At 42.9% G+C, this 18268-nt stretch overlaps 1 protein-coding gene across 3 annotated transcripts in view; it reads right to left on the reverse strand.

The window, feature by feature from the left end:
* LOC106613507 (receptor-type tyrosine-protein phosphatase S) overlaps positions 1-18268 on the reverse strand; it is a 282372-nt gene that overhangs the window by 201790 nt on the left and 62314 nt on the right. For 2 of the 3 annotated variants that reach the window (XM_014215825.2, XM_014215827.2), the window contains exon 1: positions 11327-11801. The exons of the other annotated variant lie outside the window; for it this stretch is intronic. The gene's annotated coding sequence lies outside the window, so the exon portion shown is untranslated. Of the gene's footprint in view, positions 1-11326; positions 11802-18268 lie in introns of those variants that run through there. 3 annotated transcript variants of the gene reach the window in all.

Raw genomic sequence — 18268 nt, forward strand, 5'->3', positions numbered from 1 at the left:
GTGGCACAACTCATAAACCCCAGTGCTGAAAGGGCGGCACCGTAAGACCCAACCTGTTGCTCGCAGCAGTGTGATAAGGGACGAGTGAGAAAATCACAGCGCTGATTACAGAAATGATTGCAATTGCTATGCAGCCATGGTAGACGATGTCGGCTTCAATGGGCTAATGGCATATCTAGAACCAGACTACAAGATGCCATGTTGAAAAACTGTGACTGCCCAGATGGAGAAATTGTGGGACATGAAGTCCCATGTACTGACAACAGAGAACATGGAGAAGAGGCACACAGCAGAGAACCTAAAAGGGCATTAACTACCATCGTTGCTGAGAGGCCAGATTGAAACTACATTTCCCCCTAGTGGTCATACGCAGCACCATATCTGAATTGTGAATTCACTTCATTTTATGATTTCTCCTTGTCAGTTAAACAATAAACATTTGTCACATCCCTATATAACAGTACACCACGCACACACGCATCTTCAATTACATTTCCCATCCGAATAAAGCTAGTATCATACACACACAAACACACTTCACCTTGAGTTACAGCCCCGCTCCCAGTACAGATACAGTATACCCTTCCAGAAAAAACATTGGTTATGTGTTGCAGATTGTGTACGTAGGAAAAAAAGAAAATCAATAGGTTTGCATGAAATTTCCTCTTTGAAGTCAGTGACGCACTTGAATGGGATAAAATAGCTGACTTCAAAAGAGGCCGTAGGTTTCCTCAAGGTTCCTTCTAGCTTCTACCTGTTTAAATATAGTACAGCTACGTTGATATTTTGTAAGGGGGGGGGTGCAAGGAGAGGTTTTTAATATATTTCTCATGAGAGCTGAAATAGGTGAAAAAAATCTCATAATCTCTCAGACTGGTCCAAACCGGTCCATAACTGTTTGACTGTTCCCTCAACTCTAATTTTGGCCAAAAGGCCAATGTCAGAAGACAGATAAATCTCCCCGTCAACTGAATTCCTAAATGGCCTTTCTACCTCACGTCCCTCCTCTGTTGTCTTTAATATTCAGTTAGCATTCATTAGTGATGAACAAAGGTAAAGGCCAGCGATTGATCACTTTTACAGCCATTACACCCAACAAGACCCGGCTGTGATTTACAATGGAGGGGCCCACCTCTTTATTAGTTTCCGGGTAGAAGTGCCTGAGGACTGATTATTCCCACCACACAGCTACAGCTGGAGGATAGGCAGATACACTGGCTCTGTGTGTGTAATGCTAGCTAACAACATGCTAACATGATAGATATGGTTGTGTATCTCAAGGGTAGCTAGTCAAAACAAAGCTACAGGCAACTGTAGAGTTCCATCGTGCAGCAAAGGGAAACACTGATAGAGGTTGGCAGCGGTGAGAAAACGCAAACAAACACAAGAAAATGAATTCAAGTCTACACTTACATATATACCCTCTTTACTTTACAAACTACACCCTGTAGCATGCTAGCTACAACCCACCACACAGAGATACATTGACAGATAGATTAATAATCTGCTTGGCAGAGGGTACGGTTGTATTCAGGCACTCCCCCTCTGGCATTGCCACTATAATATGGCCCTGGCAGGGGCTCTGCCACAGCAGTTGGCAAGTGAAGCGGCAGGTGGCCATCTTGGGCAGAATGGGGTTAAAAGCAGCCTGACATGAGGAGAGAGTTTGGCTCTGGTTGGTGGAGCTGAAGCCAGCCTGTCTCTATTTATCTCTCTCTTCACCCATATGGAACCGCAAAGGAAGAATGGACAGGGATCAAATTCATTAGCCCACCTTTATCTCAATGCTAATGACAGCTAGCCCCTCGCCTGTCTCTCCATCTCCCTTCTGCTTCTCCGCCAGGCTCTCTCTCTGTCTGTCTGTCACTCTCTCGCTCTCTTTCTCCATCTTTGTCCCCCTCTCCATCCATCTTTTCACCCCAGGGCAGCTCCCATGCTCCGGCTGTTTCCCCCCTCAGACCTGCTTTTGTTTCTCCTCATGTTCTCCCTCTTCTTCTCCACCTCCGCCCAATCGCGACTACAGATTGGGGGCTGCGCGATGACACATGTCATGCGGGGACACGCCCCGCCCCCCCCCCCCCCCCGTACCCCACCATGGATGGAAAGGGAGTGCCAGCCCATGTGCTAAGTCAAAGAGGGTTCGGTAACAAAGGGCGTCCCGCCAAAACGTCCTATTTCTCTGACCGGGTTATCCATAAAGTACCAACTGCCTGATGCGTGTGTGCGCGTTCATGTAACAGCACTTCCACAACTCTCTCTTCCTGCTTAACACACCTCTCATATCTAGCCTCCATATTCCTTCCTAGCATGTACAGTACCAGTCAAAAGTTCAAGGCAAAGGGTGGCTACTTTGAAGAATCTAAAATCTAAAATCTAATATATTTAAAACACTTTTTTTGGGGTTACTACATGATTCCATATGTGTTAATTCATAGTTTTGATGTCCTCACTATTATTATACAATGTAGAAAATAGTACAAATAAAGAAAAACCCTTGAATGAGTTGGCGTGTCCAAACATTTGACTGGTACTGTATATGAGAAGGCCTCTACATCTCCCCACGCAGCGCTCAGTGTGAGAGCTCCCTGCCTCGCCAAGGTACACAGCAGGCCTTAATCCACCAATGCCTGCTCCGCACGCCCTTTATTTGTTGACGCTATCACCTCGCATCAACCGGCAAATAGACAGCGTGAGATAACAGCCCCATTTATTTCCTTGTAAGCTTTCCCTTCCTGTTCTCCCTCCCTTGTTCATCCAATTCCCATCAATCCAGATAAATCAGCACCGCTGCTCAATGGCAAAAGGCAAGGTCAAAGCAGAACGCTGAGACAACGCTCAGGTAACGCTCCGGCAACGTCGGAAGCCCACAAATTACAGGTGTACGGCGAGGTATCATTCGTCTTATTCTCTAATCTTGACACTGGAAAAAAGAGGGAGCGCGACAGGGGCCCTCAATCAGCTACTCTAGCTGCCACAAATCCCCACTTGTAACAAAAAAAAAAGTGTAAAGCGGTTTACCGTCGGAGACAATCTCTCCTATTAAAAAAAAGAAAGAAAAAAAAATCCCCCAAATGTATTTCAGCGTGCATAATAATAAATAAATAAATAAGAAGGCTATATAGATACCCCTCCCTCTGGTCCCAGTAATCTCCAAAGCGCCATATCTCTCTGATTGCTAGGTTGTCATTCTCCGGCGGTTCTATCACTTTTTAATCAGGATTATCTCCACTGACACTGAGACACAAGAGTTCATTTATGTATTTTCCCCCATCATTTTTCCCTTCGCAATTACGTTTAGCTACCGCTGCAGAGATTGGCTACTGTTCAAAATTCGGGGATGAGGTAAGAAAAAATAAAGACAAAAAAATATATGTTTTATTGTAACATACACCCGATAGGTGCAATGAAATGTGTTGTTTTACAGGGAGGAGAGACAAAAGATAGACAGAGGAAAGGTTGGGGCGTGTGTGAGGGGCCTTGGTGTCACTGTGTATCAGGGGGATATGTTGCTACCTTTCATATGTGTGTGTGTGTGTGTGTGTGTGTGTGTGTGTGTGTGTGTGTGTGTGTGTGTGTGTGTGTGTGTGTGTGTGTGTGTGTGTGTGTGTGTGTGTGTGTGTGTGTGTGTTTCTGTGTGTAGCCAGAGGTTGTGGACAATCCAAGGCACACACAGGGATAGCAGCAGTGCTCTAAATAAGAAAATAATAGCTACAACTATGCCTTCATCCCACCTGACAGGGTAAAGGTTGGGTCCAAACAGCCAAGCATTTACCACAACAAATGTCTGGGAAAAACAGTCTGTTAGCTGTCCTCCTGAATACAGCGGGGCCGCCCGGTATTTACATAGAAATGTCAACCTCGAGCTGCCTGCGAGGTCGGCTCGCCTCCGAAAGGTGTACTCGCTTCCAGAGCGATGCGCATGACAAATACTTTCCTTTCTTCTAGTCGGCAAGAGACAAGCCTGTGATTCGCAGCAAAGGCGAGGGAAACAAAATGCAACTCGACACGCTCTTTTATACGCACCACTGGTGCAGTGTAATTTGTGTATACAGACTAGAGTACATGCCTTTTGAAAACCAGGCGCACGCTACCACGCTATTAGAAGGAGCTCGATCTCCCAGTTGTAATTACAGTCTTTTGATTGGAGCTTTGACGGGAAAGGGGGATTATTAATACAAAATAAATGGTTTCAGTGTGTCAGTCTGAAAAGAGACGGAAATGAGAATTACGAGAAATCGTGAGGAGGCGTTTTAGGCACACAACAACAGCCACTGTATTTGCAAAAAACAGCGTCTGCATACAAATCGAGTCAAGCTCGATAAAATACCAGAAGGACTGTACGCCTTCCGGGTACTTCCAATTGGACTTGTTTGAGGCTGACTGCTATGCTATTTGTCATAACCAGATGAATATCCCCCATGTACTGAGATGAACAAATGACTTGACAGAAAGGTTCTTACTCCTGTTTAACCCTAGCCATCCTTGAGTGATGCGCCGTAACAGCCGTGAGATGTGAACTCATTCCCCTCCTCCTCCTTTCCCTAGCCCCCGCTCTCCCAGAGGCCCATGTTTCCATGCTTGCACTACACACAATTACTTGCATCCATCAATTATCTGCCAACTCCCATTGGTCGTTCCCTCCTTTTCGCTATAACAACACCCCCTTTCCCTCACTCGCTTAACCCCCCTTCCCCCAAAGTTCCCCCATTGCCATTCCGTTTCCCCTACCAGATGTCCGCCGGTTTGGGGGAGAACGACAACAAAAGAGGGGCTTTTGAATGCGCCCGGACCTACCCATCTTGCTCTGGGCTTTCTGTTTGGACACAAAAGCCAGAGGATTAACAGCTTTTCGCAGATGAAGACCCCCATCTCCCTCTCTCTCTCGCTCTTTTTCTCTCCCCTACCACTTCTCCCCTCAAGGCTTTTTAAGCTACTAAAGACTCAGCGCTCAAACGCAGCCCCCCCACACCCCCCTTTAACCCCTATCTTTACCACCCCTCCCCCAGCTTGGGCAGGCTGTTACTACTACCTGACCCAATCTTCCACTACTGTTGCCAGTGTCTGTCTAAGTATAGCGGTAGCCCCACTCCCAAGCCTGAAGCGCTATTGGCATCACACTCTTCAAAAGAATGCTAGAATGGGGCTCTCCAGGACCATGTAAACACAGCAACATTCCCACTTTCCATAGCACTGAAATGCTAAAGCCGAGGGAAAACAAAGATTTACCATGTTTGGTATGCATTTCGAATGTCACATGTTGGCATTCTAGCAAACCTCATACATTGCTAATAGAAATGTTAAACGTAAAGTGTAATTCAAGTGCCACGTCGTGCATTAACAGAGTGTGTGCTTTTTGTTTGTGACTGAGGAGAAAGCTTGTGACACTTGTCATCTTAGCAACATTCATTCGTCTTAGCAGCATTCATTTTGCTCTGCGAGATGCGTGAAAGACAGAAAACAAAGGTGTGCCTATGTACAGTCGTGGCCAAAATTTTTGAGAATGACACAAATATTAATTTTCACAAAGTCTGCTGCCTCAGTTTGTATGATGGCAATTTGCAAATACTCCAGAATGTTACAAAGAGTGATCAGATGAATTGCAATTAATTGCAAAGTCCCTCTTTGCCATGCAAATGAACTGAATCCCAAAAAAACATTTCCACTGCATTTCAGCCCTGCCACAAAAGGACCAGCTGACATCATGTCAGTGATTCTCTCGTTAACACAGGTGTGAGTGTTGACGAGGACAAGGCTGGAGATCACTCTGTCATGCTGATAGTGTTCGAATAACAGACTGGAAGCTTCAAAAGGAGGGTGGTGCTTGGAATCATTGTTCTTCCTCTGTCAACCTTTGTTACCTGCAAGGAAACACGTGCCATCATCATTGCTTTGCACAAAAAGGGCTTCACAGGCAAGGATATTGCTGCCAGTAAGATTGCACCTAAATCAACCATTTATCGGAAAATCAAGAACTTCAAGGAGAGGGGTTCAATTGTTGTGAAGAAGGTTTCAGGGTGCCCAAGAAAGTCCAGCAAGAGCCAGGACCATCTCCTAAAGTTGATTCAGCTGCGGGATCAGGATACAACCAGTACAGAGCTTGCTCAGGAATGGCAGCAGGCAGGTGTGAGTGCATCTGCACGCACAGTGAGGCGAAGACTTTTGGAGGATGGCCTGGTGTCAAGAAGGGCAGCAAGAAGCCACTTCTCTCCAGGAAAAACATCAGGGACAGACTGATGTTCTGCAAAAGGTACAGGGATTGGACTGCTGAGGACTGGGGTAAAGTCATTTTCTCTGATGAATCCCCTTTCCGATTGTTTGGGGCATCCGGAAAAAAGCTTGTCCAGAGAGGACAAGGTGAGCACTACCATCAGTCCTGTGTCATGCCAACAGTAAAGCATCCTGAGACCATTTATGTGTGGGGTTGCTTCTCAGCCAAGGGGGTGGGCTCACTCACAATTTTGCCTAAGAACACAGGCATGAACAACTTCTCCCAACCATCCAGGAACAGTTTGGTGACGAACAATGCCTTTTCCAGCATGATGGAGCACCTTGCCATAAGGCAAAAGTGATAACTAAGTGGCTCGGGGAACAAAACATTGATATTTTGGGTCCATGGCCAGGAAACTCCCCAGACCTTAATCCCATTGAGAACTTGTAGTCAATCCTCAAGAGGCGGGTGGACAAACGAAAACCCACAAATTCTGACAAACTCCAAGCATTGATTATGCAAGAATGGGCTGCCATCAGTCAGGATGTGGCCCAGAAGTTAATTGACAGCATGCCAGGGTGAATTGCAGAGGTCTTGAAAAAGAAGGGTCAACACTGCAAATATTGACTCTGCATCAACTTCATGTAATTGTCAATAAAAGCATTTGAGACCTATGAAATGCTTGTAATTATACTTCAGTATTCCATAGTAACATCTGACAGAAATATCTCAAGACACTGAAGCAGCAAACGTTGTGGAAATTAATATTTGTATCATCCTCAAAACGTTTGGCCACGACTGTATATTTGTGTCCTTCCTCCTGCATGTGTCCTTTGCTCTTTCAGAAAATTATCTCAATTTACCTTGAAATCCTTTAATTCAACATGTTGGGGTGATCAACAGCATTGATTGAGAATGCACTGGGGGATGGGGATCCCCTTCGATACTACACCCCACCAGCACACAACTCCGACAGTGTGTTGGTGGTTCTGAGGAAGACTTACAATACATCAGTATGTATTTCATGTAGGCCTACATTTATGACAATTCCTTATAAGACAAACTAAGACTTCACAAATCCCCCTGCCAATGGCTCAATGGGACAGCCATCCAGTATTGGCCCTAAGTGGAGAATAAATGGGCCAAATCCCAACCTGCCAACATGACCCCCTCAGGCGTATGAATGGGGTGTCAGTGGCTCTCCACAACCTCCTAGGGGTCATAACTCTGGGTGGGGTGCCTTTTTCCTGACATAACCAGGTTTGTGAGGACGCCCCAAGGCGAAGGCTCCATCAATCTGGGAACACCTGCTGGTAATCATACTTAACAAGCTGGAGAGCGGCCCAGTGACGGAATCAGAGGGGGCATGAGAGACAGAAAGAGCCCAATCGCCTGGCTTATCCCAGACGGGGTGTTAATTACAACCTCTCCATGAAACACCAGTTCACATTAACTCCATAACCATAAAGACTGAGGATTGGAACAGGAGGTGTGTGTGGGGGAATAGCCGGCATAGGAGTCAAACAAGGGGGATACCCTTGCCCGCTCCCCAAAGTAAATAATGCATTATCAACACATCATCATCAAAGGAACTGGAGCAAATCATTGGGGCAAACCCCCGTATCTGGGGACAAGGGATGTGTATGCCCTGGCAGTGTGTCTATGAAGTCCCTTTAGAGCCCCCAGATAGACAAGAGGAAGTTCTGGTGCAAAGCAAGGTCAGAGCTTTAGCTTTATCTGTCTGTGGGCAGATTCAGGAAAAGCCAGCATGAGATAGAGAAGAGACTTGAGCTTTCCGTCCTAGCTCAGGCGTACAACCAAGTGTGATATGGATCAATCGTGTCGAGTTCGCCGCCACTATTACTGTCTGTCTTATCTGGTCTCGGGCTCTGACCCTGCGGCACCCCTAAAGCGAGCACTGCTTGTTTTGGGCCAACCGCGCTCAGGGGGGACTTGTGTGTAAATATAATTTTGGGAATCTCAGGGTTAGGGCAAATTCTCACCTCCAACAGGGCCAATCTACTGATTCGGACTCCGGTGAACACATCTGAGCAAAGCGGTCAGCGGTTTTCCTACCCTACTTTTGGGCAGTTTGAATGGAGGCTACTCCATTCACCACTAAGATCTTGATGAAGGGTTAAGTCACAAACCAGTCAAACCAGTCATAGCCCTCATTACTATTATGTTTTGCTCCTTTGTACCCCAGTATCTCTACTTGCACAATCATCTTCTGCACATCTATCACTCCAGTGTTTAATTGCTAAATTGTAATTATTTCGCCACTATGGCCTATTTATTGCCTCAGCTCCCTTATCTTACCTCATTTGCACACACTGTATATATACTTTTTTTGTCCTATTGTGTTATTGACTGGATGTTTGTTTATTCCATGTGTAACTCTGTGTTGTTGTTTTGTGTCGCACTGCTTTGCTTTATCTTGGCCAGGTCGCAGTTGTAAATGAGAACTTGTTCTCAACTAGCCTACCTGGTTAAATAAAGGCGAAATAAATCAAAAAAAGCGCAAGTCACGCGCAAGTCACGATCCACCCTTTCCATTAACTGACTACGTAAAAGGTCTCCTCCCTTAGCGACGATTGAAACCACTAAAGTCCGGGTATCAAAGGAGAAAAGGCTACCGTTCAAAGACAATACCTGCTCCGTTCACCGCCAGACAAATTGCACCCAACGCCAGTTGAAGTGCACCGATTTAGCACTCAGGACAAATTAAGAGGAATAAACACAATTAGTAGGCCGAGTAAAGACGGCAGGTGCGGGCACACACGTCTCTCTATCCCTCTCTCTCTCTCTCTCTGATAACACAATAGAGTCCGCTGGTGCAGCTGCTATTAACGCTGCCTGTCAGCATAGCGTCCAAAGCTGAAAAGCAACAGGGCTAATTTGAAAACATGTTACCAAAAATGTTCTTATTTAATTTCAAATGCAATCAACATGGCACTGGGTGGTAAGACTCACCTAATAGAAAAAACAATTAGGCCTAGTACTACATGAAATTGTTAATAATACAATGATTAGTGAACTTGGTTTGACAACTCGACATGAAGGTCCTGCAATCTCCAGTATAAAGAACCATTGCCTTGTGTGAGCTCCTAAACAGGCCTCAAAGTGATAGGCAGAAAGTCAAACAACTCAAAACTTAATTTTGTGCCCCTCAGTGTAATTACTATTTACTCTGACAGTGGGCCTGAAGACTAGAGTCTGGAATCACCTCCTTTGATCCTTTCAAAAATGGAGGAAAAGCACCATACTGATAAGTGGGAAATAAGAAAACAGCTCGGAAAGTAATAATTGCAAGGAAATGAATTTCACAACCCTAGGGAGGACACCTACAAAGACCTTTTTACAAAAATCATATCCGGGGCACAATTCAATTAACTTTTTCCCTTCCAAGGGAGAAAAAAAAAAAATCCCCCAACGCTTCGGGGAAATCAAAAGTTTGTTGAATAAACAGAGTTTTCAGATTAAATGTTTTGATCATTGAGCAACTTTTATTCATTACAGCTCCTTACGGGCTTGTCAGTCATAAATGCATTGATTTGTGGTTTATCCGAAGGCAGATACAGAGTCTGTGACATCCTTTGGTCACAGTTAACTGCCTCTGCCTGCCTGGCAGCATTCCTCTTGCCTTTTCCTCTTCTTTGTTTCCTAGCATCTGACAGTGATCAGTGGTGATAAATTGTTCAATTAAAGTGACATTAAGGATGCTGGACACAGTTGGCGTGTGCCTCTTGGTATGCAAGGTGTTGTCCAATTACTCTAAAGGATGATACTTTGTCTCCCTTCTGACAATCAACATGTGGATCTCATCATTACAAAGTAGTTTATTTATTCTATCCAACAACAAGATGTAATATTTAACTGCAAGCAGATTTCACAATTTAAAAAGCCTGGAAGAAAACAATAATTCCAATATTTTTCTGTTGACATAGACCTCAATATATGTATTTTGTGAAGCTATTATATATATATATATATATGCTGTATTAGAGGGTGGTGTAATATGTAATATATAATATGACAACAATATAGTCCAAACATAAGTATTTCATTGTTATTTCTATGTATCAGTCACACTGATTCATTGTCTTTCCTTATTTGGGTTTAAATTAAGTGAGAGTTTGTTCAAAAGGAACAAAATGTTGCCTCTGGAAAGATTTTAAAAGTGCTTAGATACTAAATCAAGACCAATTGTGATTCAAATTCGATTCGTCCTACATAAAATAGGATAATTCAGCACTGCCCGTGGGCAACTGAACCGTGTCCAAAACTTTCCAGCGCAGCATGCGTCATCAAAAGTTCACCGCCTCCTCACTGATTTATTGAACTGATGTTATAGAATAGTAAAACAGAAGCTATGGCTCAACTTCAATCTTTTTCTGAGCTGTAATTTGGAATAGGCCTGGATCTTTTTTATGCCCCGTGATTTCACGACAATCACCCTCAAATCACGCTTCAATAGCGACTCCTACAATTGAGCTCATCTCAAAGGGAACCCATCATCAACATAATAACAGTCTTGAGATAGACCGTCGTCGGGAACGACGTGAAAAAGGCGTACATCCCCCGCGGGGCACAAGCGTTCACCGATTGCCGCGCCGGTTTTTTTGTTGTTGATATGGTTGTTTTGCAATACGAAAACATAGCGGAGACCACATTTAACTAGATGACTGTAGATGACTATACGAGTCTCTAAACCAGAAATAGTCCTCAAGGAATTCGACTTCGTCGTCTCAATACGTTCAAAAGGCTTGGTTATACACAGCGACATCGTAGCTTTATTTATTCGACGTCTTTCTGACCAAGTAAAATACAATAAAACACGAATGACTTTCTTAGTTATGGTTGAAAAGATGAATTACTTAAGCCAAAAAAAAGCGTTTTGCTATAATAATACAGTTATAATATAACTTTGTTATACTGGTGTGAAATACGTTTTTTTTTTTTAAAGATAAGATTTGTGAAGTTGAACAAAGGCATCTTTGAGAAAATGTTTACAGCCTACGGATAGTAACTTTGAATCAAACAACTCTTTTTTTCGTTCTCATTTCTCTTTTTTTTTAAAAACGCTAGAAAGCCAGAAAGAAAATAGTAAGACCTTACTTTAGTGGCGTGAGAAGAGTCTTTTTATTCAAACCGCCCCCCTCCGAGAAGTTAGTTTATGGGGGGGCAGATGAGAGACACTTGAAAATTCCGTTTCCCCTGCAAAAAAAATAAGCTTATGTTGCATCCAAGAAATAACGAGGTGGAGAATAATCATACATTTCAATTGGGTAAAAGCTTTCTTGCGAGTCTGTTTTCCGTTTTCATATCGTTCGCTTTCAGTAAGTAGATCGCCTCAATAGAACAAAAGTATATGATCCCAAATGCGAGCCGTGCGATGATTTCCATGCGTATCTGTTTGCTGCTGTGGTTTATCTCCACGTCCCAGGTTTTTGGATTTTTCCTAAATCCACCTCATTCGACTGGCGGTGGGAAGACCCGTGTCGAGTGCCCCCATAGTCGAATTACCCCCACCACACACACACACACACACACACACAAACGTACTGCCTCCACCCTACACTCACGTGACCGCTCGCTTGGGAATGACTTTACAGAGTGGAAACAGATGAGGATTTGGGGTCGAACGTTATTTGAAACCTGCACCGTCGACCCTTTGGAGAAAAACTGGGCCAGGAGAGAGGGAGGGGCGGATGGGGTAGCGGTTTATGTGTACAACGTAGAAATAGTGATCTTCAATTAGCCAGTTTTCTTGCATGTGTTCTCAAACAGTCAGATATGGTATTTTACACTACGGTAGATAGGCAGGACAGTAGGCTGCATTTGGACCTGATTTGCCCCATTCCGTTCAATCTGAACAGCATAGTGTTCCGCAAAGAATAAACATGTATTTATTTGCACATTCATTTGATCAAACACTTAATTAAACTACCATGCTTGTGTTTAAATAACTGAATGTTATAAATTAAATGTAAATGTTGGCCATATTGTTGTTAGACAATAGGCCTACACAATTGAAATTTGATTTAGTAAAGTCATAGGTTCATAAAATATGCTACACATTAAGAAAATAGGGTTTGTCAAGGGTTCTTTGCAGTTTAGAAAAGGGTTCTTCACTCTTTAAGTGATAATTCAAATGTAAGCGGCTGATTAAAATTAGAATATTTTGGGGGCGTGGTTTGATCACAGCTCTTTTACTTCTACAGTGAGTAAATGTCCTTCCAGTTGATCTAATCTGTTGTGTTATGACATTGCATTGTGAATATGACTATGGCCATTAATGGTGTCTTGTGAAAGACTCACGTTTGGCCTTCTGTCAATTGAGAGCTGCTGTCTACATCAGTTCTACATCAATTTTGTCCTCAGGCAGCCACAGCCATTTCAGGGCTAGCACATTTGATTCAACTTGGCAATTAGCACAACAATGACATCTATGGAAATTAAAGTGTATAATATGGCGCACCAAAATGAATAAACAAACCTGTATGGTTCTTCAAAAGGATCTACAAAGAACCCTCGAGATTGAAGGTTATTTATAGAACCATTCTCCATAAAGGTTATATAAAGAACCATTCTCCATAAAGGTTATATAAAGAACCATAAAAAAATTGTTCTATATAGCCACAAAAAAGGGTTGCAACCATAGCGGATCCCTTTTTTTTGTTGCTTATGTAGAACTTTTTATTAATGGTTCGTTATAGCACCTTATTAAAGCTTCATTTTGGAACCTTATAAACAATAGGTGCCAACTTTGCACAAGTGCAAACGTCATAAATCAATTCCATTAGCCTATTTCAAAACCAAAGATCAAAAAAAGTTTCCTCTCAATGAGAGTCGGTCATTAAATGACAACTTCCTAAAGGCTCTTTAATGGGAGAGTTTTTAACAACAAAGTTGTTTAAAGACCAAAACACAATAGCGCTGTAATAGTGCTGGAGTTGCACTTTTCAAATCAGCTGTTACAGATCCCCTGCCTGAATTCCAGTTAGCATGCATACATGACTGGTTCGTCCTCTACAAGTACAAGTTGATCTCCATTGTTTGGCCCTAGGCTCTGTTCGAATCTGTTATAATTGATATGAACACCTTCAAATCTAATTATGTCAACACTTCTGTTTATTAGTCTTGAAGCTGTTGCCATCCGCAATGGATTGGACTAGAAAATAGAACAAGTGCAGGCTTGGCATGCCAGGTTTGGAGGAACAGCACTAAAAAGGACATTTCTCCAATTTGAGGGTGTATTTGTGCAGTGAACCTTTCAAGGGGCTCAGATCACAATGGATTAAGTCTTTAAAAGATCCATCTCTAGTGTACATTCTGTGACAAACTACCCACGTGAGCACCCCCCTTCACTACTCTTTGTTTGAAACCCAGTTTGATATGTAACACTGTAAAAGGTAACAATGAATAAAACTTCGGTGTGATTTTATGTAGATTTTTTTTCTCCTCCCCATCCTCCTTTAATCATTCCGATATATCTTGGAGCGCTGCACACCGCTTTTCCCCTGGTGGCGTGGGGCTTAACATGGTAAATTTCACTGGGACTAGGGAAATACGGGTTAGTGCATGGAAGGATAAAGGAGCACTTACGGCTTGACATGTGCAATCCATAACAGAGTAATGAGTCGACTACACTGGGAGTTCTTATCTCTCTCTCTCTCTCTCTCTCTCTTTCTCTCCCTCACTCCTATTTGTCCATGTCTCTCTCTCTCTCCCTCTCTCTCTCACACACTCCTATTTGTCCATGACTCTCTCTCTCTCTCTCTCTCACACCTATTTGTCCATATCTCTCTCTCTCTCTCTCACACCTATTTGTCCATCTCTCTCTTTCTCTCACACTCCTATTTGTCCATCTCTCTCTCACACTCCTATTTGTCTATCTCTCTCTCTCTCTCTCTCTCACACACTCCTATTTGTCCATCTCTCTCTCACACACTCCTATTTGTCCATCTCTCTCTCTCACACACTCCTATTTGTCCATCTCTCTCTCACACTCCTATTTGTCCATGTCCATCTCTCTCTCACACTCCTATTTGTCCATCTCTCTCTCTCACTCCTATTTGTCCATCTCTCTCTCTCTCTCACTCCTATTTGTCCATCTCTCTCTCTCTCTCTCTCTCTCTCTCTCTCTCACACACTCCTATTTGTCCATCTCTCTCTCTCTCTCTCTCTCTCTCTCTCCACACACTCCTATTTGTCCATCTCTCTCTCTCTCACACTCCTATTTGTCCATGTCTCTCTCTCTCTCTCACACACTCCTATTTGTCCATCTCTCTCTCTCTCTCACACTTCTATTTGTCCATCTCTCTCTCTCTCTCTCTCACACTCCTATTTGTCCATCTCTCTCTCTCTCTCTCACACACTCCTATTTGTCCATCTCTCTCTCACACTCCTATTTGTCCATCTCTCTCTCTCTCTCTCTCTCACACTCCTATTTGTCCATCTCTCTCTCACACTCCTATTTGTCCATCTCTCTCTCTCTCTCTCTCTCTCACACACTCCTATTTGTCCATCTCTCTCTCACACTCCTATTTGTCCATCTCTCTCTCTCTCACACTCCTATTTGTCCATCTCTCTCTCTCTCTCTCTCTCACACACTACTATTTGTCCATCTCTCTCTCTCTCGCAAAAGCTGTGTAACTGCATGTGATGCATGCCGCTGGAGAAAGTGGAAGAGATATCATTTTGATGTGATGTGTCTCATTATTAAATCGTGCACATACAAGTGATGGAACAATGCATGAAAGCGTTGATTGCTTGAAATATTTGTATTTGAGGAAAGCATATTGATTGTATTAAAAAAAACAATTAACTATAAGCTTGGGTTACTATACAGATCTAATAATTGTTTTCCTGTATCCATTAGAAATACCTTAGTAACCCATTTTCTGCTTTCTATCCTAGACTATGGTGACATCATCCATCAAAAAATCAATTCCTGGATGCCATTATAAGACACATCATTGCAAACTGTATGAATCACTAAATTGGCTGTCACTCCCAAACAGAAGATAACTGCGTATTGGTAAGAATGTATTTTTTTAAATGTGTCAATTTACATTTCCCTGTATATAATAAGGAACACCTAACTTTACAATACACTACAATGGCAGCAATTACAAATTCAAAGCGTGCATCATGACTGGAATAATGATGATGTGTAAATATGGATGTAGGTATTATAGGAACTTAGTTTTATTGTATTAGTAGTTGTAGCAGTAGTTTTTATTAGTTGTAGGCCTATTAGTAGTTGTACATCATCTTTTTTATGGTGTTAAATGTACATTTTAGTTTACTATTATTATTGTTATTATTTCATTGTTTTTAGTATTAGACAGTAGTTGCCATATTATTCTTCTTACGAAGTATTGTTTTTTTGTTTTGTTTTTCTTCAGAGCCTGTGAAGACGATATAATCCCACAACTATCATATTTTAACAAGTTACTTTAGACAGCATGGGTCAGTTTGAGCCTAGTCTTGGACTAAAATGCTTTTCAAAGGAGATTCTCTGGGAATCTGTGTCTGGGAAATTGGCACTATATGGATTATACAATACTATAAATATGTAGTCCCTATATGCTTTCAAGCTTAGGGGGTCAGGGTGACATTCCAATCCAAAATAGTCACCACTTGTTACTCAAGGCCCAAGGCTGAGAAGACCTGTTGCAATTATTTTTATATGTAACCTTTATTTAACTAGGCAAGTCAGTTAAGAACAAATTCTTATTTACAATGACGGCCTACCCCGGCCAAACCCTAACCCGGACGACGCTGGGCCAATTGTGCGCCGCCCTATAGGACTCCCAATCACGGCCGGTTGTGAGACAGCCCAGGATCACACCAGGGTCTCGAGTGACGCCTCTAGCACTGAAATGCAATGCTTTAGACCGCTGCGCCACTCGGGGAACGTAGTTCAGATTCTCTCCTGTTCTGTTTTCAGGTGACAACACATGTGCAGGAAAACGAAAGATGCTCTACAGTCCCCCTCCTCCTCTGTTCCTCTGTGTCACCCAGAGGGGTGGCAGCAGCAGCTGGCAACTTCAGTTACTTAGAGTTCCTCATATGGCACTATTTACTCCCCCTGTGATGGAGAGTTTGTCAGGTAGGTGTAGGAGAAGAAGAAGAAGAAGAAGGCCCCAGGTCTTTTTTTAGAGGAATTCGCACCATTTTCATCTTGGCGGATGGACACACAGAGAGCTGAGAACTGTAGCTTTGTGAGGGAGCAGTACTGGGGCCTCTGCTGATGGCTCGATTGGTTTCCACATGCACACACTCACACACATGCACGCCAGTGGCGTTCAGTGCAATTCAAGATTAGGGAGGGCGCTTTTTTTTGTGTGCATGAATTTGCCCTACAAATTAAAGTTTATAACGTAGGTGCACAGGTCGAGACAGTGACTCATTCAATACCGTCTTGAACACTCTTGCCTGCATCTAGCTGATCTGGGTTGTAACCTTTTGTCCAAACAGGTGCAAAATGTGAAAGGACAAATTCAGGTAGGTCCCTCCCCATTTCGTTGCATTTGCTTCCGTTTAAGAAACATTTTGCAACCGAATTGGCAGAATCAATACACCCCTGATCACCCACACACAGTTCACAGCTACATACAGCATCATCACTTTGCTCATTGTATAATTCCTTTTGGCATCTACGCGTTCTCCTCCTCTGACCTTTTCCCTTCGCTTGTGGACTTTAGTGCACAGCATAACAGCTGTCTGTGACCAGGTGCTAAAACCTGTCCAAGCCAAACCTTCATACCATAACTGCTAAAAACTGGGGTTCCCCAAACTCGGTCCTCGGAACCCCAAGGGGTGCACATTTTGGTTTTTGCCCTAGCACGACACAGCTGATTTAAAAAATCTTAGTGTTAGAGAAAAATACAAAATGTTCACCCCTTGGGGTCCCAAGGACAGAGTTTGGGAAATGCTGCGCTAACCGCTACACAGCCTACATCGTTGTCACTATATTAACATTATAGTCAACAAACTAGAACTAACACGTTAGTAAACCCACAATCCAATCAATGTGTACAATCATGCAGTACAGTGTACAACAAGCAGTTTAGCAATTACACCGGCGGGCCCCGGTGGCAATAAATTAATACAACTGAAAGCTTACCTTGAGTTGGAAGAGTTGCAGTGTTGAATAGCCTTAGCCAGCTAGCTAACATAGCATTCCTCTCTGTTTGAGTCAGGTTGTCGAGTAGGTTAAATCAGCCGCATTAGCTAAGTAAGTGAAAGGTAAACTAAGAAGAAAATATCTACATTGAATTATTCAATTCAATTCAATTTAAGGTCTTTATTGACATGGGAAACATATATTAACATTGCCAAAGCAAGTGAAATAGATAACAAGCAAAAGTGAAATAAACAATAAAAACATTAACAGTAAACAATACCCTCACAAAAATTCCAAAAGAATCAAGACATTTCAAATGTCATATGATGTGCAAATAGTTAAAGTACACAAGGGAAAATAAATAAACATACATTTGGGTTGTATTTACAATGGTGTTTGTTCTTCACTGGTTGCCCTTTTCTTGTGGCAACGGGCCACAAATCTTGCTGCTGTGATGGCACACTGTGGTATTTTATCAAATAGATATGGGAGTTTATCAAAATTGCGTTTGTTTTCGAATTCTTTGAGGGTCTAATATGGTCACGCATTTGGCAGGAGGTTAGGAAGTGCAGCTCAGTTTCCACCTCATTTTGTGGGCAGTGTTGCACATAGCCTGTCTTCTCTTGTGTAACAATGGCACCGGAGAAGAAGGGTGAGGTTTTACATATCCCCCAACCGATTGTGTTTTTTGTTTGTTTCTTTGCGTTGTTTGTAACTTATTTTTTAATTATTATTGTACATAATTTTGCCGCTACCGTCTCTTATGACCGAAAATAACTTCTAGACATCAGGACTGCGATTACTCACCACGGACTGGCAGAATCCTTTTTATCCTTTAACGAGTCTGACGAGCCCGACGAGAATGATATACTGCTCTCCCGGGAACAGGCCCAGATCCCCGTGATTTGCATGAAGAAGAGGCA

The sequence above is a fragment of the Salmo salar genome, chromosome ssa10 (assembly GCF_905237065.1).
Source record: "Salmo salar chromosome ssa10, Ssal_v3.1, whole genome shotgun sequence".
In the NCBI taxonomy this organism is placed as follows: Eukaryota; Metazoa; Chordata; class Actinopteri; order Salmoniformes; family Salmonidae; genus Salmo; species Salmo salar.